Source organism: Arachis hypogaea, chromosome 4, assembly GCF_003086295.3.
Source record: "Arachis hypogaea cultivar Tifrunner chromosome 4, arahy.Tifrunner.gnm2.J5K5, whole genome shotgun sequence".
NCBI lineage: Eukaryota > Viridiplantae > Streptophyta > Magnoliopsida > Fabales > Fabaceae > Arachis > Arachis hypogaea.
The window spans coordinates 64,741,361-64,747,923 of NC_092039.1; positions in this window are offsets into that span (position 1 = coordinate 64,741,361).

Here is a 6,563-nt window from a genome sequence, read left to right on the forward strand (position 1 = left end):
ACCGGGTCGCATCAAGTAATAAAATTCACGGGAGTGAGGTCGATCCTACAAGGATTGAAGGATTGAGCAATTTTAGTTTAGTGGTTGAGTTAGTCAAGCAAACAAGTGTTGATTGTGTGAAATTGTATTGACAGAAATTAAATTGCATTGAATGTAAAGGGGAGTGGGTGATTTACAAGAAATTAAAGAGAACAAAAAGAAAAAGAGCTGAATCTTAAAGTGCAAGTAATGTAAATTGCAGAAACTTAAAGTGCAAGAAATATAAATGACTTGAAAAATAAAAGGGGGATGGGAATTGGATCTGCAGGAATTAAACAAGGGAAAAGCAAAACTAAACAGAATGAAGAGTAGTTGATGGAATTAGTTGAACAGGATCTCAAAATTAAAAGGAAAATAAGCTTGATGTAGTAATTAAACAAGGAAATTAAAGTGGAAACCAATAGATCTCAGGACCCAAGAGACTAGATAACTGAGTCTAGATCTCAATGCCTTCCTAGATCCAAATTCAGAGAGCAAATGCAAAATTAAAGAATAGAGCAATGTACAAATGTAAATCCAAGTTCAATTTCCAGAAGTTGCAATAAGAAAAACAGAGAGATCTCAATGTGAGATTGAGACAGAATTTCCTCAATTCTTCAACACCCAAGACTCAAGACAAGTGTAGATGAAATTGAAAACAAGAAAACTAAGAGGAAGAGAATTCAATTCTCCTTCCCCAAGACTCAGAATCATAAAATAGCCCAGGACCCAAAAGCTCTCTACTGTGAATACTATGAAAATTCTCAAAGAAAACTCTCCCGAAAAAAAGCTCCCTTAAAACTTCAAATCCTATGCTATTTATACACTTTCTTCAAAGGATCATTAAGCTTTGAATTGGGCCTTTAGTCTTGATGGAATTGGGTTGACAATAGCCTCTGTTGATTGCTCTTGGTGTTGGGAAGAAATCCACTTGTGAACCGGGCCATGAACCATTCACGTTTGAGTCAACATTTGAGGCAAACGTTGACTCAAACGTCCCTTGTGTGAGGCATTATGCAGATGCCCTTCTTGCTATCATCCACGTTTCAGCCAACGTTTGAGGTCAAATGTGAGCTCAAACGTGGGTCTTCCCAGACTCCCTTTTTGGCCAACGTTTGCCCCAACGTTTGAGGCAAATGTTGGCGCAAACGTGGCTCATCTAAACCATCAATCAAGGGTGCTCTTCCATGTTCTTTCTTGCCAAAATGTAGCCAACGTTTGACCTCACGTTTGAGGCAAACATTGGCTCAAACATTGCTGTGCCCAGGAGCTCTATTTCTCTTCTTTTTGGCGCCAACATTTGACCTCACGTTTGAGGCAAACGTTGGTGCAAACATTGGCTCCTTCCCCTGTTTCTTCTTCAGCCAACGTTTGCCTCAATGTTTGAGGCAAACGTTGGCACAAACGTTGGCTCTTCCCAGGGTGTTCTTCATCTTCTTCTCATGTTTGAGTTAACGTTTGAGGTCAAACGTTAGCTCAAACGTGAATCCCTTCTTTCCAAGCCCATTCTTGCAAACTTCTTCCAAGCTTTATTCCTCTTGTCATCAATCAACAATTGTATCAAAGCTATGCCATCATCATGAGAGTTATTCTTCTTCTTGTCATATGCGCAATTATGGCACAAAAACTCATAAAAATGCATCAATTTATTCATGGTTGATTGAATCAAAGGAAACATGAATTTCAACCCAATTGGCTTACTTATGGCTTAAGAAAGTGCATAAAAACTAATGAAACAAGTGAAATTAGCTTGAGAAATGGGTATATGATGACTTGTCATCAACTAACAAATTGAGAATGCATATGAGAAACAACAAAACACTCAAGACAAGAGAATTTAAAGATCAGAGCAAGGAAATCATCAAGAACAACTTGAAGATCAATGAAGACACATGAATGAATTCGAAAAATGCAAGAAGAATAGAAACATGCAATTAACACCAAACTTAAAATGAGACACTAGACTCACACAAGGAATATTTCTGGTTTTTATGATTTTGTAATTTTTTTGGATTTTTCGAAAATTATGCGGAAAAAGAAAATAAAGAGGATCAAAACTTTTAATAAGAATTCCAGGAATCATGCAATATTAGTCTAAAGCTATAGTCTAAAAAGATTAGACATGGCTAGCCAAGCTTCAGCAGGACATTACATTCAAGAGCTAAATTGATGAAAATCTATCAGCTTTCGTGATGATAAGAACATCACCTTGAAACTCTAGAATTCATTCTTAAAAACTCTGAAGAAAAATACCTAATCTAAGCAACAAGATGAACCGTCAGTTGTCCAAACTCGAACAATCCCCGGCAACGGCACCAAAAACTTGGTGCACGAAATTGTGATCATCAATGGCGCCATCAACATGGTACGCTCAATTGCAATCTCAACTCTTTATCACAACTTTGCACAACTAACTAGCAAGTGCACTGGGTCGTCCAAATAATAAACCTTACGCGAGTAAGGGTCGATCCCACGGAGATTGTTGGTATGAAGCAAGCTATGGTCATCTTGTAAATCTCAGTCAGGTGGATTCAAATGGTTATGGAGGATTAATGATTAAAAGATGAATAAAACATAAAATAAAGATAGAGATACTTATGTAATTCATTGGTGAGAATTTCAGATAAGCGTATGGAGATGCTTTGTCCCTTCCACCTCTCTGCTTTCCTACTGTCTTCATCCAATCCTTCTTACTCCTTTCCATGGCAAGCTGTATGTTGGGCATCACCGTTGTCAATGGCTATAGTCCCATCCTCTCAGTGAAAATGTTCAACGCACTCTGTCACAGCACGGCTATTCATCTGTCGGTTCTCGATCATGTTGGAATAGAATCCAGTGATTCTTTTGCGTCTGTCACTAACGCCCCACAATCGCGAGATTGAAGCTCGTCATAGTCATTCAATCCTTGAATCCTACTCAGAATGCTACAGACAAGGTTTAGACCTTCCGGATTCACAAGAATGCCGCCATCAATTCTAGCTTATACCACGAAGATTCTGATTAAGGAATCCAAGAGATATACACTCAATCTAAAGTAGAACGGAGGTGGTTGTCAGGCACACGTTCATAGATGAGAATGATGATGAGTGTCACGGATCATCACATTCATCAAGTTGAGGAACAAGTGATATCTTAGAACAAGAATAAGCTAAATTGAATAGAAGAACAATAGTAATTGCATTAATACTCGAGGTACAGCAGAGCTCCACACCTTAATCTATGGTGTGTAGAAACTCCACCGTTGAAAATACATAAGAACAAGGTCTAGGCATGGCCGTGAGGCCAGCCCCATGATCTATGATAGCATAAGACTATTCGAAGATAGCTACCCAGATGAAAATACAGTAGCAAAAGATCCTATTTATAGAGAACTAGTAGCTTAGGGTTTACAAAAATGAGTAAATAACGTCTAAATCCACTTCCGGGCCCACTTGGTGTGTGCTTGGGCTGAGCATTGAAGCATTTTCATGTAGAGACTTTTCTTGGAGTTAAACGCCAGCTTTTGTGCCTGTTTGGGCGTTTAACTCCCACTTCTGTGCCAGTTCCGGCGTTAAACGCTGGACAATCTTGAGCTGATTTTGAATGCCAGTTTGGGCCATGAAATCTCGAGCAAAATATGGACTATTATATATTTCTGGAAAGCCCAGAATGTCTACTTTCCAACGCAATTGATAGCGCGCCAATGGGACTTCTGTAGCTCCAGAAAATCCACTTCGAGTGCATGGAGGTCCGAATCCAACAGCATCTGCAGTCCTTTTTCAGCCTCTGAATTAGATTTTTGCTCAGGTCCCTCAATTTCAGCCAGTAAATACCTGAAATCACAAAAAAACACACAAACTCATAGTAAAGTCCAGAAAAGTGAATTTTAAATAAAAGCTAATAAAAATATAATAAGAACTAACTAAAACATACTAAAAACATTCTAAAAACAAGGCCAAAAAGCGTATAAATTATTCGCTCATCAAGCTCCTCTATGTCTCTTCCTTGCCTTTGTTGCTCCTCCCTCATGGCTCTTTGATCTTCTCTAATTTCATGGAGAATGATGGAGTGCTCTTGGTGCTCCACCCTTAGTTGGTCCATGTTGTATCTCAAGCCTTCCAAAGAGGTGTTGAGTTGCTCCCAATAGTTGAATAGAGGAAAATGCATCCCTTGAGGCATCTCAGGGATTTCTTGATGAGGAATTTCCACATGCTCTTGTAGAGGTCCATGAGTTGGCTCTCTTGTTTGCTCTATCCTTTCCTTAGTAATGGGCTTGTCCTCTTCAATGAGGATGTCTTCTTCTATGTCAATCTCAGCCGAATTGCATAGGTGGCAAATGATATGAGGAAAGGCTAACCTTGCCAAGGTGGAGGACTTGTCAGCCACCTTGTAGAGTTCTAAAGGTATGATCTCATGAACTTCCACTTCCTCCCCAATCATGATACTATGGATCATGATGGCCCAATCCACAGTTACTTTGGATCGGTTGCTAGTAGGAATGATGGAGCGTTGGATGAACTCCAACCATCCTCAAGCCACAGGCTTAAGGTCTAGTCTTCTCAATTGAACCAACTTGCCTCTTGAGTCTCTTTTCCATTAAGCTCCTTCCACACATATGTCCTTGACGACTTGGTCCAACCTTTGATCAAAGTTGACCCTTCTAGTGTAGGAGCGTGAGTTTTCTTGCATCATTGGCAAGTTGAACGCCAACCTTACATTTTCTGGACTGAAATCTACGTATTTCCTCTGAACCATTGTAAGCCAATTCTTTGGATTCGGGTTCATACTTTGATCATGGTTCCTAGTGATCCATGCATTGGCATAGAACTCTTGAACCATTAAGATTCTGACTTGTTGAATGGGGTTGGGGAGAACTTCCCAACCTCTTCTTCGAATCTCATGTCGGATCTCCGGATACTCATTCCTTTTGAGCATGAAAGGGACCCCAGGGATCACTTTCTTCTTGGCCACAACTTCATAGAAGTGGTCTTGATGGAACTTTGAGATGAATCTCTCCATCTCCCATGACTCAAAGGAGGATGCTTTTGCCTTCCCTTTTCTCTTTCTAGAGGTTTTTTTGGCCTTAGGTGCCATAAGTGGTTATCGAAAAACAAAAAGCAATGCTTTTACCACACCAAACTTAAAAGGTTTGCTCCTCCCCGAGCAAAAGAAGAAAGAAAGAAGTAGAAGATGAAGAATTAGAGGAGAGGGAGATGAGAGATAGGTTCGGCCAATGGGGTATAAGGTGATTGTTAAGTGTGAAAATTAAGGAGTGAAGATGGGTATTTATAGGGAAAGAGAGAGAGAGAGAGTGGCCGAATGGAATTGGGTGGGTTTGGGAGGGAAAAGTGTTTGAATTTGAAAAATGAGGTAGGTGAGGATTTTAGGGAAGAGGGATGGAGGTGATTGGAGAAGAGAATATAGGGAAGATGATAGGATTTGATAGGTGAGTGGTGTTTTGGGTAGAGTGTTATAGAGATGTGTGAGGGGGAGAGAGAGAGGTGGGGTAGGTGGGGATCCTGTGGGGTCCACAGATCTTGAGGGGTCAAGTACTTCTGATCCCTACTCCATTTAGGTGTGCAAAAATGCCCTTAGAATGCAATTCTGGCATTTAACGCCAGACTGCTGCCTGTTTCTGGCGTTAAACGCCAGCTTTTATACCTTTCATGGTGTTTAATGCCAAGTTGTAGCCTGTTTCTGGCATTAAACGCCAGTCTGGTGCTTCTTTGTGGCATTAAATGCTAGTCTGGTGCCCATTTCTGGCGTTAAACACCCAGAATGGTGCCAGACTGGGCGTTTAACACTCATCCTGCTACCCTTACTGGCATTTAAATGCCAGTAAGTTTTTCCTCTAGGGTGTGTTATTTTTAATGTTGTTTTTTTTTTGCTTTGATTTTTGCAGTTGTTTTTGTGACTCCACATGATCATCAACCTAAAGAAAACATAAAATAACATAAATAAATAGAAATTGGGTTGCCTCCCAATAAGCGCTTCTTTAATGTCAATAGCTTGACAGTGGGCTCTCATGGAGCCTCACAGATAATCAGAGCATGGTTGGGGCCTCCCAACACCAAACTTAGAGTTTGGTTGTAGCTTTTCAACACCAAACATAGAGTTTGGTTGTAGCCTCCCAACACCAAACTTAGAGTTTAAATGTGGAGGCTTTGTTTGACTCTGTATCGAGAGAATTTTTTCATGCTTCTTCTCCATGTGTACAGAAAGAGAACCTTGAGTCTTGAATACAAGGTACTCCTCATTCAGTTGAAGGACCAACTCTCCTCTGTCAACATCAATCACATCTCTTGTTGTGGCTAGGAAAGGTCTGCCAAGGATGATGGATTCATCCTTATCTTTCCTAGTGTCTAGGATTATGAATTCAGCAGGGATGTAAAGGCCTTCAACCTTCACTAGCACGTCCTCTACTATTCCATAAGCCTGTTTCATTGATTTGTCTACCATCTCTAGTGAGATTCTTGTAGCTTGTACCTCAAAGATTCCTAGTTTCTCCATTACAGAGAGTGGCTTGAGGTTAAAACCTGACCCTAGGTCACACAGAGCCTTCTCAA